Source organism: Lemur catta, chromosome 22 (assembly GCF_020740605.2).
Source record: "Lemur catta isolate mLemCat1 chromosome 22, mLemCat1.pri, whole genome shotgun sequence".
NCBI lineage: Eukaryota > Metazoa > Chordata > Mammalia > Primates > Lemuridae > Lemur > Lemur catta.
Window position 1 is genome coordinate 15,941,973 of NC_059149.1, and position 15,282 is coordinate 15,957,254.

At 44.2% G+C, this 15,282-nt stretch overlaps 1 protein-coding gene and 1 long non-coding RNA gene across 9 annotated transcripts in view; one reads left to right on the plus strand and one right to left on the minus strand.

Annotated features, from left to right (window-relative positions):
* The window catches only part of MFHAS1 (multifunctional ROCO family signaling regulator 1), an 80,887-nt gene that overhangs the window by 53,984 nt on the left and 11,621 nt on the right, over positions 1 to 15,282 (plus strand). The window lies entirely within an intron of this gene.
* The window catches only part of LOC123626468, a 61,842-nt gene continuing 48,461 nt past the window's right edge, over positions 1,902 to 15,282 (minus strand). For 4 of the 7 annotated variants that reach the window (XR_006730862.1, XR_006730864.1, XR_006730865.1 and 1 more), the window contains 2 exons: positions 11,575 to 11,788; positions 8,419 to 8,772 (listed from right to left, as the gene is read on the minus strand). This is a non-coding gene — a long non-coding RNA (uncharacterized LOC123626468). The other 3 variants (XR_006730863.1, XR_006730867.1, XR_006730868.1) reach the window with 3 other exon arrangements.

The window sequence follows — 15,282 nt, forward strand, 5'->3', positions numbered from 1 at the left end:
CCACAGTCAGGATGATGAACATATCCATTGCCCTCAGAGGTGGCTCCTTGCTCACTCCTGTCCCTTTCTGGCTTCCACCCCCACCCCAGGCAACCACTGATCTTTCTGTCACTGTAGATCAGTTTGAGTTTTCTAGAGTTTTATGTAATGGAATTATACAGTATGCACTGTCTTTTGGTATGTCTTCCTTTACTCAGCATAGGTATTTTCAGGTTCATCAGCGTTGTCATATAGACCCATGGTTCATTCCTTTTTATGGCTGAGTGGTATTCTGTTGTATGACTATGCCACAGTTTGTTTATCCACCAACCTTTTAATAGACATTTGGATGGCATCAAATGAGGCAATTTGTAGTTTTTGGCTACTTTAAATGAAGCTGCTACAAACATTCATGTGTACATCTTTTCTCTTGGGTAAATATCTAGGAGTGGAATAGCTGGATAACATAATAAGGTGTATGTTTCAAATTTTCAAGAAATGCCACAAGCAGCATGCGAGAGTTCCACGTCGTCACTAACACTTGACATGCTCAGCCTTTTTCATTTTAGAAGTTCTAATACGTATCAAGTAGTAGCTCATTATGGTTTTAATTTGTGTTTCCCTAATGATGAATTATGTTGAGCATCTTTTCATGAGCTTATTTATCATTGGATATACCTTCTTTGGTGTCAGTTTTTTTAATTGTTTATTTTCTTAAGTTTTGAGAGCTGTTTATATATGCAGGATAAGAGTCTTTTATCAAATATATGCTTTGCAAATATTTTTTCCCAGTCCATGACTTGTCTTTTCATTCGGTGTCTTTGGAAGAGCTTGTTTTTGACTTTGGTGACAGGCTTACTATTTCAAAAGAAACCACAGTCACGCATCACTTAGTGACAGGGATGTGTTCTGAGAAGTGAGTCCTTAGGCAATTTCGTCGTTGATGATCATCAGAAAGTGTGTTGTACTTACACGATAGCAGAGCCTACTACCCACCTAGGCTGTGTGGTGTAGCTATTGCTCCTGTTCTGCAAACTTGTACAGCATGTTACTGTACTGAATACTGTAGGCAACTGTAACATAGCTACAGTTGTATTTGTGTGTCTACATGTATCTAAACATAGAAAAGGCACAGTAAAAATACAATATAAAAGATAAAAGGTACACCTGTATAGGGCACATATGATGAATGGAGCTTGCAGGTCTGGAAATTGTTCTAGGTGAGTCAGTGAGTGGTGACCGAATGGGAAGGCCTAGGACATTATTGTGCACTACTGAAGACTTTATAAACACTGTACATTTAGGCTACACCGAATTCATAAAAAATATTTTCCTTCAATAATAAATCAACCGTAGCTTACTATAACTTTTTTTACTGTATAAACTTTTTAAGTTTTTAGACTTTTTGACCTTTATAGTAACACTTAGCTTAAAACAAACATGTCGTACAGCTGTACAAAAATATTTACTTTCGTTATATCCTTATTCTATGAGCTTTATTCTATTTAAATTCTTTGTCAATTTTTCTGTTCCACACTAAGACACAAACACCCACAGTTCAGGCCAACACAGGGTCAGGATCATCAATATCACTGTCTTCCACCCCCACATCTTGTCCCACTGGAAGGGGACAGTAACAGGCATGGAGCTGTCGTCTCCTGTGATAACAATGTCTTCTTCTGGAATACTTCCTGAAGGAACTGCCTGAGGCTGTTTTCCAGTAAACTTTTTTTCTTTATAGGTAGAGCACACTCTAATGATAAAAAGTACAGTAAACACACAAACCCGTAACATTTATTATCACCAAGTATTACACACTGCATAATTGTATGTGCTAGACTTTTGTGCAACTGGCAGTGCAGTAGGTTTGTCTACAGCATCGCCACAAACATGTGAATAACGTACCGTGCTGTGACATTCCGATGGCTATGACATCACTACGTGGCAGAAATTGTTCAGCTCTATTATCTTATGAGACCCCCATTGTCGATGTGGTCCGTCATTGACCAAAACGTCATTATGGGGTATAGGACTGTATTTCATTCACAGGATCAACAGCACTTCAAAACCTATAGGGAAAAAATCAAAGCAAAACCCAAAACACACCTATAGCCACACTTCCACTGCCAGCCAAGAGTAACATAACGGGATGGGACGTACTTACTCTCTTACCTAGGGGGAAAAATAGCAAAATAATTTCCAACACCCTGAGCATCAGGTAACAAAGAACAGCGACCTTGAGCTATGGGAAGTGAATGAGGTGAGTCCTGAAATTGCACCAGCTTACTGCCTGGAGAGTTTCCAGGGTGCAGGGCGCAGGGCGGGTAGACAGAGACAGAGGTCTGAGAGGAGAGAGCTGCAGGGGGAGAGGCCTCCAGGGATGTGGGTGCTCCTGCCCCAGGACCCGGCACCACCGTGCTCAGCTCAGGAGCAAGGGAACTCTGAGACTGGGAAAAGAAGGGGAGATGCTAAGGTTTTGTTCAGCTGCAGTCTCCTCCTGCCCCACACCCAGAGCACTAAATAATTTGTTGTATCTCTGCCCACCCTGTCTCAAAGTAACCCATTTTCAACTGTAATTCAGAAGAGTACGTTTTGTGCTACACTTACAGGCTTCCCATAAACAGTCCCTGAGCCACGTAATCCTCAAAATTTAGAAAATATTTTAAGCGGTTGGCATTAGAATCTCCCCAAATGTATCCTGAGTTTGTTGTGGTTTTCTCTTTAGTTTAAAAAGATGCAGGAATGCAGTAAAACAGCCAGGCAGGGTGACTTCTTGGAGCACTTCCTTTTTTTTTTTTTTTTTTCCCCTTCTCCCTGCTGAGGAGGCTGACTGCCTAGGGAAGTCTGGAAACTTCCCCTGGCTGGGCACTTGTGTACCGGTTGGAAGAATAAGATGTAGACTTTGGTCCTCACAGCCTGACTCTGTGCCACACCCCAGTGTTGGATTTGGAAATAGGCACCCGAGAGACTGCCCTGTTATGCCCTTGACTTGGAGATTCAGCCCTGGATTAATTGGGCTATTGAGCATACATCGAGCACCTGCTGTGTGCCTGGCACTGTTCCGATCTTGGAATCCAACAGCGAGCAAGGGAGATCCCCTCCTGTGGAGCTTCCAGCCCCATGGAGGAGACGCACAGTCAGCTGATCTGTTTCAAGTGGACTTTAGTCCTCTGAAGAAAAATATCGCTGGCCATGGCTTACAGAGTGACCAGGAAGCAGGGGTGCTCTTCTCTATACAGGGTGGCAGGGAAGGGGGTTTTGAGGTGGTGACATTTGAGCAGGGACCTCAATGAGGTGGGGTGGGGCGGGGAGCCAGGTGGTAAGGACAGGTCTTGAGCTGGGGGTGCTTGGCGTGGGGGCCGTGAGGCTAGAGCAGAACGGGGGAGACGGAGGAGGAGAGAGGGCAGGTGTTGCCTTCTGAGCCGTGGCCGGGAGCAGATCCCACAGGGCCTGAAGACGCTGGGGAGGACGTGGCCTTTTGTTCTGAGTGACCAAGCGCTGGAGACTCCTGTGTCATGAGAGAACCCTGGCCTGGGTGTGCACGCAGGGGGCACAGGGAGAAGCCCCCCGTGGTGTGCAGAGGTGATGGTGCAGGCCTGGCCCGAGTGCACAGGGCAGAGGCTGGATGTGTATGAAGGTGAGAAGGGGAGGGGCTGGTGTCTCCACCGTGGGTGGTGAGAGAAGAAAAGGAGTGGAAAAGGACTCCATGTTGTGGTCCCAAGTAACTGGAAGAATGGAGACCATGGTCACCGATACAGGGAAGCCGGGGGAGGGAGTGACCCAGGGAATCTGGGACCGGGTGGGACTCAGGAGTGTGATTTGGGCCATATCAGTATCCCAGTGGCCGTGTTACCAGGCTGTCGTGTCCCAGGCTGAAGTTCAGGGAAGAGCTCAGGACTGGAGGTAACCGGAGGCCACAGCCAGGCAAGTGACCCGGTTAGGGTTCCCAGGGAGTTAGTGGTGGCTTCCGCGTGGACTGAGCTGCCTGCGAGGAGTGGCTCCCCATGGCACAGCCCTTCCCGCTGACGAAGCTGCTCCCACTTGGCGATGCCTGCCTGCCTTCTTGCTTGAACGCTTTTATGACTATGTTCTCGTCTTTGTGCCCAGGCTTCAGTCTGGATGTCTGCTGCACCTGCTCGCGGTGGCGCTACACTTGAAATATAAAGAATTCATTCTAGTTTACAATTACAACTTCTAAGGGGTGCAAGCAGCTAAGGAGTGCTGGGTTTTGATAGTTCGTACAATTTAATGCTTTTCTGGTCATCGTAGATGCTGTTGGTTGAAAATGGCTTAAGGTCCAGGCTGGATCTTGTGTGCATGACACTTGGGTAGGGGGAGTAGATGAAGAACAGCTCACGCTGGGAGAACCTCCCTGTTGGAACCCCTCCCCGCAGTGCTGGTTTATGCTCGTGGGAGATATTGCTCATGTGAAGAAGAAGGAAGTCAACCCATCTCAAGGTTCCTTCTGGCCTTGAGGCTCTGCGGGTCCCACTCCAAGTCTGTGGGTTTTCTCTTGTCTCCCAAATCCCAAACTTTCACTCCCCCTCCTTCCTCAGAGAAAAAGGAATTTGCAGGAATTCTTGTCGTCTTCCTTATTAGGAGACAAGAAGCAAATATAGTTGAACAACTCAGGGTTAGAGGTACTGACTCCCTTGTAGTTGCAGTATCTGCATATAACTTTTGACTCCTCAAAACTTTACTAATAGCTACTGTGGACCAGAAGCCTTAGCAACAGCACAAACAGCCAATTAGCACATATTCTGTATGTTATATGTGTTATTTTATATACTGTATTCTTGCCATAAAGTAAGCTAGAGAAAATAAATGCTATTAAGAAAATAGTAAGGAAAGGCCGGGCGCGGTGGCTCACGCCTGTAATCCTAGCACTCTGGGAGGCCGAGGCGGGAGGATCGCTCGAGGTCAGGAGTTCAAGACCAGCCTGAGCAAGAGCGAGACCCCGTCTCTACTAAAAATAGAAAGAAATGATCTGGACAGCTAAAAATATATAGGAAAAATTAGCCAGGCATGGTGGCGCATGCCTGTAGTCCCAGCTACTCGGGAGGCTGAGGCAGGAGGATCGCTTGAGCCCGGGAGTTTGAGGTTGCTGTGAGCTAGACTGACGCCACGGCACTCTAGCCCGGGCAACAGAGCAAAACTCTGTCTCAAAAAAAAATTAACAAATTAAAAAAAGAAAATAGGAAGAGAAAATATATTTCCTGTTCAGTAAGTGGAAGCGGATCATTGCAGTGGTGGGGTCACCTCCAGCCTGTGGTCTTCGCGTGGAGTAGGCTGAGGAAGAGGAGGGGTTGGCCTTGATGTCCAGGGGTGGCAGAGGCGGAAGAAAACCCTCATGTAAGCAGACCCACACAGTTCAACCCGGGTTGTTCAAGGATGGCCTGTATATGGTTTCTGATCATTCTTAAAGACTTAGTATTTCAGAATCGGGTAGATTTTGATACGGCCCTTGGGCCAGTGTTTCAGACTTCAGGTCATAAAAGCTCCTCTTATTTCCTGTCAAAAGGAAAACTCGTGTCGGAGGGAGAATGTGGTAGTCTGAACGCTTTTATGGTGTCTGCAGTAAGTTCTCTGGGCCTGGAACCGTTTTCCAGTAAGAAGTAGGTGACAGGCTATCAAAATAAAGAGTAACCTTTTGAAAGCACTTCAGTCCAGCAGCGTGGGCTTTTTGTAATCCTGCCTTGCGTTTCCAGAGAGGGGAGAGCCAAGTTGGGTTTGGGCTCTGTTCCTTCCCGCCCCGCACCTCTCCCCAACACGCTTTGATCTGTGAAGCTTGTCTAATCCTCAGCCAAGTCTGCTGGAACTTTATCCAGAGCAGGAAAAGGGGAAATAGTTTTCCTTTCTTGGGTGGATTTGTATTTATATAAAACCCTTAGCAATGCGAACGGAGCCAAGTGGCAGGCGCACGTGTCCAAGGGGAGGCGTGGTGGAGGGAGGGGGCTCACCCAGGCCGTCTCTCTGCTCTGAGTCAGCTTAGACTTAGTTCAGACGACATCAGACCTTTTTAAGGGTCAGTGATGTGGTGGTCAGTCCTCATGCACATTTTCCTGAGGACATACTTAGATGTGGCGCCATGATGGAGAAGCAGGGGCCTTAGCCAGCAGCCGATCAGTTACCTCCAGAACACCCCTCCAGGGTGTGTGTGTCTCACTGTGTACCTGTATCACTGTACAGTGTGCCCCTTACCCTTGGGGGTTACGTTCCAGGACCCCCCGTGGATGCCTGAAACCACGGATGCTATTGCACCTGGTTGCCATCAATCAGAACATTTTTCTGTTTCTGTTCTCATCTTTCAACCACAAACTGAATGCCTTTTTCATCTTAACCAAGCACTTACACATACCGGGACCATACCTTTTGCAGTTTGAGGCGTGACAGCAAAACTAACATGAATTTCTTTTTTCGTAATTTCAGGGATAGAAGATTTGTTCTTACCATAGATCTTAGCAAGCTCTGCGTACAAATTTTTTTTTTATTTTCTTTATTAAGTCAAGCACTTTCACCTTTTCACTTAAAGGAAGCACTGTATGGCTTCTCTTTGGCACATCCTAATTGCCCACATCACCACTCTTGTGTGGTGGGGCCATTATGAAGTAAAGCAAGAGTGACTTGAATACAAGCACCAGGAGACCACGACAGTCCGGTCCATCTGATAACCAAGATGGCTACTGAGTGACAAAGGGGCAGGTGGTGACTACAGTATGGAGACACTGGATGGAGTCGGGTGGTGCAAGAGTTCATCACACTGCACAGAATGGCGCACCATTTAAAACTGATGAATTGTTTATTTCTGGAATGTTCCATTTAATATTTTTGGACCCAGGTTGACTGTGGGTAACTAACTGAAGCCTCAGAAAGCAAAGCCCAAGGATAAGGGAAGACTACTAGACATATGGATAGGTAGATAGGTAGGTAGCTGGATAATTCGTTCCCTTTACTATCTTTAATTGTCACTGAGAGGAATAGTGTTGCAGAAGGCCTCAGCTGTCCTCTGGAGCATCAGCTTAGGGAGCTTTAGCTTCTCACAGTGTTCCCCGCTATTAATTCACTTGCATGCATTTGTCTCAACATTTTTTACATCAGCCCTTACCACTTCTTGTGGATAGTGAGCTTTTTAAGTTCACATGCCATAGAGGCGAATACTTTTTGTTGTAGGGGAGAAGGGAAAATCTCCCCTTTGCCCTCGGAAGGGTCACTGAAAACCAACTGACAAAAGGCAGATTAATAAGAGACAAGGCATACAAAATTATTAACATGCATGCTCATGTTACCCTTTGTCACAGGGGAGGGAGGAGATGGGGAATGTAGACAGTGCTTTTGAGGGGCAGTAAATGATTATTAGGGAGAATGAATAGACCAGGGAGACAGAAATTAACTTACAAATGATTCTCTTTGGAATCAGAATGAGCGCGAGAGGCAGGCATTATCTTGTGGAAAAGTCTGTCCAGGTGTGGTTGCGTTCCTCAGTCATCTTTTTTTGCAGTTGTGTTACTTTTGGTTAAGAAGCTTAGTTGGTCAGATAAGGAAATTCCAGAGAATAGTCCCTTCCTGCGCTCAGGGGTGGGGAAGAAACAAGATAAGGTTATAGAGGGACCTTGATTCTAAGCCTTATTTCCTTTCTTGGGTGGATTTGGATTTAGGTCAGCCAAATCGAGGTCTTTCACTTTTGAAAAGCACCCAGCATGCCCACGTGCTTTATACTGGGGGATCGTCTTCTGCCCCCCAACATTGTATGTCACCTCATTTAAGCCACAAGTGGTGCCCTGTGGTTCTACTTTTCTAAGATATGAGGTGGCCCCATTTTTAGACTCTGCAGAGAAATTTCTTATAGAATCTAAAGACAAGATCTGTCGTTCACGTGTTATTGCAGTTTGTGTGTAGCATCAGGGCTAACTCAGGGCTGACGAAGATAATGAGAACAGCAAGTTTTAAAGAACACTGATATAAAACAGTCTTTTACTTCGCTGCTGTTTGCTCTTTTAGAACCAAGAGCAAAGCCCTTCCTAGTCGGTAACTCAGCTTCCTGCATCCTCCCTGGAGCAGTTTCTCCTACATGTTAATAAATGCCACGTGAGCCAGGTTCACTTGCTAGCCTGGGATGTTTATTTTGTGCCTGGGAGAGCCTCACACTGCCAGGTGGAATCCTCCCAACGTTTCTACCTGGCCTCTCATCCCAGCATATACTGGATGCTTGGGGAAGGAACCTCCCTCGGGGCCTCTGGAAAATCTGAGACCCCCGAGCTTCAGCAGGTGAACATGCAGGAAGGAGGAAGGGCAGACTGCGGAAGAGGGAGATGGGCTGTCCTACTGCAGGGAATGCAGGAGGAAAAGGACTCAAATAGCCTCAGGAAGGTGCAAGAAGAATGCCAAAGAGGATCGATGTGTGTGGAATAAAAAGAACACCAAAAAAAAACAAAAAGAGCATTAAAAGGGGACATATCAGCTTGTAATATGGGGAAAAACACTAAACTCAGGCAGAGATTTGAAAAGAAACTTCATTAGCAGTTTTTTCCTTGGTTGAAGTTTTGCCAAACACTTAGGAGGAGGCACGGTGATCTGAGGCCACAACTCTGATCTAGCAGAGACCTGAGCCACGCTCCATCCATCAGGGGCCCGTGGACCAAATGCAGCTCTTCTCAGTTTAGCATACGTCCCTCAATCCAGAAAGCAAAGGCTTAATGTAATTAGCAAGCAAATGCTACCGTTAGGATGATCATCTTCTGTCAGGAGCTGGGCTAACAAAGGGCAGGCGGAGCTTGTTGGCTGCAGCTGGAGCACCTGCCAGGAAGGGGAGAACGGAAGGTGTCAGGTTTAGCATTTGGGCCTGGGGTGGCCTCGCTTGTAGTATTCATCGGGAGCATCTGAGAACTTCACAGGTTAAGATCATTGTGTCCATCACAGGAGTAATCAAGATTGTGATTTTCCTTCTGCCTATAACTGTCATCACTGTCACCAGTTTGGAGGATGTTAGGAAGAAGTAGAAGTGAAGTGTTGAAGTTTAGTTTGTTAGGTGCTATCTGACGACTAGCCTTGCAGCAGTCACTAAAGATGGGTACTGAGTTGCACCTTCATTTAAGGCAATCTCTGAGAACCCAAATCAGCCTGATTTTCTTTGCCCTGTAGACTGTACTGTCTTACTGATAAGACTTTCCAAGTTGTCTCCAAATCTTCACAGCATACAAGGGCATTCCTGAGTGTTGTTTTTTTGGTTTTTTGTTTGTTTGTTTGTTGTTGTTGTTTTAAAGCAGTCTCAGCATTCAGAATTGAAGCTGGACTTGACACATTCACCAATGGCTGGAGATAGAAATTTCTCTACATTGTGAAATGGCCTAGAACTCAGTGGATTCCTACATTTTGAAGACATGCAGGGATATATGGTGAAAATGAAAACACAGTTCTAGAAGAGGTTCACAATTTTTGATGGTATACGGTTTTGTAGCCACTGTTGGAATTCATACATTAGAATATATCCAATTAACAAGTGGTTCTATCAGTTTGACTAATTTTCATGAGGATCTATCGTCAGTTATCCCTTGGTATCCTCGAGGGATTGGTTCCAAGACAACAAAATCCATGGATGCTCAAATCCCTGATATAAAATGGGATAGTATTTGCATGTAACCTACACCTACCCTCCTGTATACTTTAAATTATCTTTAGATTATGTATAACTAATACAATGTAAATGCTATGTAAATACTTGTTATACTGTATTGTTTGGGGAATAATGACAAGGAAAAAAGTTTGTACTTACTCAGACGTGATTTTTTAAAAAAAATATTTTCAATCTGCAGTTGGTTGACTCCACAGATACAGAACCCGCCGATACAGAGGTCTGACTGTAACTGAGCCAGATGCAAACCCTGTTCACAAGAAGAATGTGGCATCCCTGTGGTTTTGGGGACCATTCTTTGAATCCCAAAACTCCCCAAGAGTATATGCGGCCAAGTGCCAGGGAAATATCTGTGGCACCCCAGCTGATGGACCGGTGGCTCCGCAGGGAAGATTCCTGCTGAATCTACAAATGCCCTGACGAGCTCCGCAGCAACTCCCACGGGCAGCTCCCCAGAGAGTGTCTCATCTAATTTATACCCAGATTTTTTAACCAATAAACGAACGCCTGGCTCCAGGTTACCGTCAGCTCCTGTTTTCTCAAAAGTTCTAGTAAACTTCCAAAAACAATTCTAAAACTACATAATTTTTTATTGATTTTCATTTTAAATTTACTTTGCAGTTGCACCTTTGAGTTTAAATGATAGAAAGTACCTTTAAGTGACATTTAATGACTTGCATTTATTCCTCTTGGCTGTTTGTAAAATGACATTTGAAGACAACTTATTACCACTTAGGAAGGGTGTATTTTCATAATTATGCATAATTTTTTATTTGTGTCCGGTGGCACCTCCTCCTTGGCTTGGAGAGAAGGCCTTGATCTGTTCCTGTTCTTTGCAGACTTGTATGTTCTTTCCTGCACGCCACTTCCTCTTCTAAAAAAGCTATAATTTATAATCAAAGAGCTGAGACCAAAGTCACTTCATAAAATAGATTTTCTCATATTAATCGAGCCTGTCAGAAAGTCTGACCTGGTTTATGTAGTGACTCTGAGCGGCGGGTGCTCCAGGAGCTGCCCAGCCTGGTCCTGTGCTGTTGAGAGGTGCAGGTTGGGGGACCCTCCCCCAAAAGGGAAAAGGCATCTGGAAGTTTGCAAACAGTTGGCTATGTTGGAACTAGCAGGCATGCCACTTTTCTAATGCCTGGGGTTTTTTTTTTCTTTTTTTGAGACAGGGTCTCACTCTGTCGCCCAGGCTAGAGTACAGTGGTGTGATCATAGCTCACTGCAGCCTCCATCTCTTGGGCTCAAGTGATCCTCCTGCCTCAGCCTCCCAAGTAGCTGGAGCTACCACACCCTGCCTCTTTTCTAATGGTTTTAAATATGCGCAGTAGCACATTTTTAAATTGAGCATTTTAATGTTCAGTGTTTGCTTCTCCTGTGTATATGCCTCCTGGGCTTGATCTTGCTTTGAGGCAAGGTGCCCTTTTATCTCTGTCTGGCTTTCCTCTTCCACATAAAAGTGACCATGTAATTCTCCAGTCCTTACTGTCTCTGATAACTCAGTGGACCTGCAAACAGGGGAACCTTCCTGTGCATTGATTTCGGATGATGCTGCCTTTGCCCTGCGGAGGCTTGTGAAATTGTGTATCTCCATGCGGCTACATCCAGATTCACACCTAATTAAAAGCCAGCAGTAGACTTTGGGGGCTGGAGGGCTATGAATTCTAGCGTATTAGAGCGAAAAGAGACCTTGAAGGCATCTAGATAATTTGTAATTTAATAGAACCTATATAGATTGTTTATTTTAAAGTTTTAATTTCTAGATCACCTTTGCTGTCTTGAGGGATGTTTATAACTTGGGTCTTTATCCTGGATGAAGTGGCTTTTGTTTGCATTGGAAAAAAAATTTTTAGGATTCAAATATTGTAGTTGGAGTCATCAGTATGAATTTTTAGCATTTTGCATAATGTGCCCAATATTTGAGAATTCTGATGATTAGCAGAAAAAGATGAGCTCATTTCACTTACCTTTTGTTGATTAGAAAAAAATCCTGATGAAACTTGGTGTTCTGTTCTTCCGCAGGGGGAAAAACAGTTGGTAAGAGTTTGCTAGCGTTCTAATGGCAGAGATCTTATTAAACGTGGTTTTTTCATGACTTTAGTGGGTACAAGGAGACTGGGTAGTGGTCTAAGACAGTCGTAGGAAATGCAGTGTTCTATTCAATGGGCCAAACTTCTGCACCTTCAAAAAGACCAATTGTATTATAAACCAAACTGCACATGAATAGAAAATCTCCAAATACAGGAGACCGCATCGGCGTTTAAAGTTGCCGTCCCCCTTCCATAGAAGCATACTTTAGTCTCTTTTATTATTGACTCAACATAAAAATAAGTGTGATGGCGCACACCTGTAGTCCCAGCTACTCAGGAGGCTGAGGCAGGAGGATCACTTGAGCCTAGGAGTTCAAGGCTGCAGTGAGCTATGATGGCGCCACTGCACTCCAGCCTGGGTGACAGAGTGAGAACCCATCTCTTTAAAAATAAATAAATAAATAACCTCAGGACCAATTAATCTTGAATGACTCACTCTAAATTCATCTATGCTCCTGGTTAGTTTGTGTTTCTAATTAGAATGTACTTTAAAATGTATATTTCCACATAAAAATGTCAGTTTCGTAATATTTAATGACCAAAGAACATTCCACCTTGGTACCGTGTGATAGATTTTAGCCATTTCCCCCTTGTTGGACATTTGAAGTAGCTACCAGGTTTTCATGGCATTATAAATAGTGCTGCTGTGAGCAATCACTGTATAATTTCGACAGCAAGAAAGGCCTGCTTCCTTTAAGCAATTTTCTGAAAATAGAAATATACCAGGTCAAATGTACATTGTTTTCTTAGTATGTTGCTAACATGCTCTGTTTAACTCTTTTTTTTTCCATTTTCCACCAACTTTGGGATTTATCTTCTTAATTTACTTTTGCTAGTAGACAAATGTGTAATAAGATCAACAATTTTCATTTTGAATTTTTCAAATGTTTGGTGGGATGGTGTTTTGCATGTGATCGTTCGTGGTCTAATCTTGGTGTATTGCTGTACTGCAGGGAATCTGGGTACTGATCATGTGCTTATATGAATTCTTTATACATGGGGAAGGAGTAAGCTTTTATGAAATCTTCCCATGAGTGTAATAATTGTGTCAAGAACTTACTAGTTGCCAGATAGTGTTTAGTATTATCTAAATTAATCATCATGGTATCCTTCTCACCGTTGAGTCAGATGGTCTTGGGTTCAAATCCCATCCTTGCTGCTTCTCCCTGTGACCACTGGCAAGTTACTTATCCCCTCTGTGCCTCAGTTTCCCTTTCCATGTAATGAGGATAATAATTGTCCTCCAACACAGTGTTGTCGTGATGACTAAGTAAGACAACTATACAGCATGAAGCACACAGTAAGTGCTTACTAAGTGTTAGTTGCTACGGTGATCATCTTTTTTTCTTGCTGTGGCAACTTCGGTTTGGTTTTCAGCGTGACATGTTTTTCACTATTACAGCATGGTGGTACAGTGCACATACTATTCTCCATTCTGATAATGAATGTTACTGGATCTTTGGGCTCAGTGTTCCCCACTCTTTGCAGTCCTTCCCAATCCTGTGATTCAGTATTAACCTCTCTTTCTCGTGACTCCCTCCGCATCTCTTAGAAATTTCCTCGGGGAAGATGCAGAATTATGTTTCTTTGCACATCTGTGTTCCTCTGTAGACACTGAGAATCCCCCGTAACAGAGGCCATGTGCTAAACTCTCGGGCCCCCGCATCTTCTTCTGTCCTCACTCACACCTCCATAGTTAGTTCTCCGTGGGAGAATGCGGTTTATTTTGAAGGTCAAGTTTGTTAAACTCGAGGATGGTTAGCTTTTGCTATTTTGCCAGCTAACGCACGTAATAAATATCTTCATATTTGTGTTAAGATAGGTTTGGGAGGAAAAGGCTGCTTTTCTTACATGCTTAATCTAGGCACATTTCTTACGTCCTAAGAATACTGGCATCTTGCAGTTGGTTGTTGGCGTACGCGGATGTGTTGGAAATTGTGAAGTGTTCTACTTGTCACTCATTCATTAGCATCAGATGTATTTTTCGTGTGTGAAACTTCTCGATGCCTCCCCACCTTCGTGCTCTCTTTCCATAACTGGGAGTGCTGCTAGGACAGGACCCAAACAACCAGTCACCCACCTTAGTATGACACTGAGTCGGGGGTGGGGGTGGGCAGTAAAGCTGCTAGTGTAATAGAAATTGGGTGTGACCAAGGCTTAACCGTCTGCTGCAAGTACTTCACATTCGGATCAGGCAACCTGATCTTCTGATCACCAAAAGCTACACCATATTCAGCCAAGAAGCCAGCTGGGCCAGGCTGATGCCAGGGATGGGTGCTGGGGATGGGGCTTGGCATCTGCAGTCATTACCCTGGGTCTCCAGGCAGCTGAAAAGCAGATGGAGCTGAGGCCAGTGTGAGATTCTAACTAGGAGAGCGTTTTCAGGAAAAACTAGAGAAGCTCAGTCTATGTTCAAGCCTTGGGGATGATTTTAGGACAGAAAGTAGAAATTGAAAATATTAGGTGAGGAGCCAGGTGAGGGCGGTCCAGGATGACTGGGCGTGTTCAGAGCACTTGCTCATTCCAGTCCTACGTGGGGGCTTGGCTGGGTTCCAGACTGAAATTCTCTATTGGACTTGGAGCAAATGTTGAACCCAGAGAGCTTCCGAGCTATAAATTGATGTTTTGACTCGATGACTTCCGGATTTCAGTCTAGGTTTAACATGCTGTCACTTGGGTTCATTCTGTTTCGTTGATAGCATTTCACGTTTACGTTTTTAACTTACATTTTCATATTTTACATTTTTATCTTTTCCTAGCTGGTGTCAGAGTATAATTCTGACACTTGTGTATCCATGGTGCAAGCTAATGATGCCAATTTAACTTTTGCAGTAGCTTGGTGTTCACAACAGTTCGGTTACAGAACTCAAATTATATTCAGGTCATACTGTGCAATGCTACATAAAAAATGTCCAAATCAGGAAATGAGTGTCTTTCGTGAAAGTATAAATATGTCCGTGCTTAGCTCATTATGAAAAAATTTGTTTTTAGATTGGTCCTCTAGGAAAGATGTACTGAACCTGCTGGATTTATTGCATAACTTCCCTCAGCATTAGCTTCCTCGATTGCAAAATAAAGATAAACCCTCCTAGGGACATCGTGAAGATCAAATGGGATGTACATTTAAAGCTTGGTTCCCTGCTAGCACAGGGGCATAGTGGGCTCCATCAGTGTGGGCTTGGCCATACGGTATTTTGAGGCAAAGGAGGTTTTGCTTCCCAGGGTTTCAATTACCCGCAGTCGACTGTGGTCCGAAAATAGGTGAGTACAGTACATACGATATTTTGAGAGAGCAAGAGAAAGATCACATTCATGTAACTTGTATTACAGCATTTTGATGTCATTGTTCTATTTTATTAGTTATCATCGTCTCTTATTGTGCCTAATAATAAACTTTTCCATAGGTATCTATGTATAGGAAAAAACATAGTCAATGCAGAGTTTGGTACCATCTGCCGTTTCAAGGCAGCCTCTGGGGTCTTGGAACGTGTCCCCTGGGGATTAAGAGGGACGGCTGTACTTTGATGTCTCTAGAATTGCAAGTCAGCCCTAGACGGGATGGCTACCGTACAGCTGAAGTTTTCA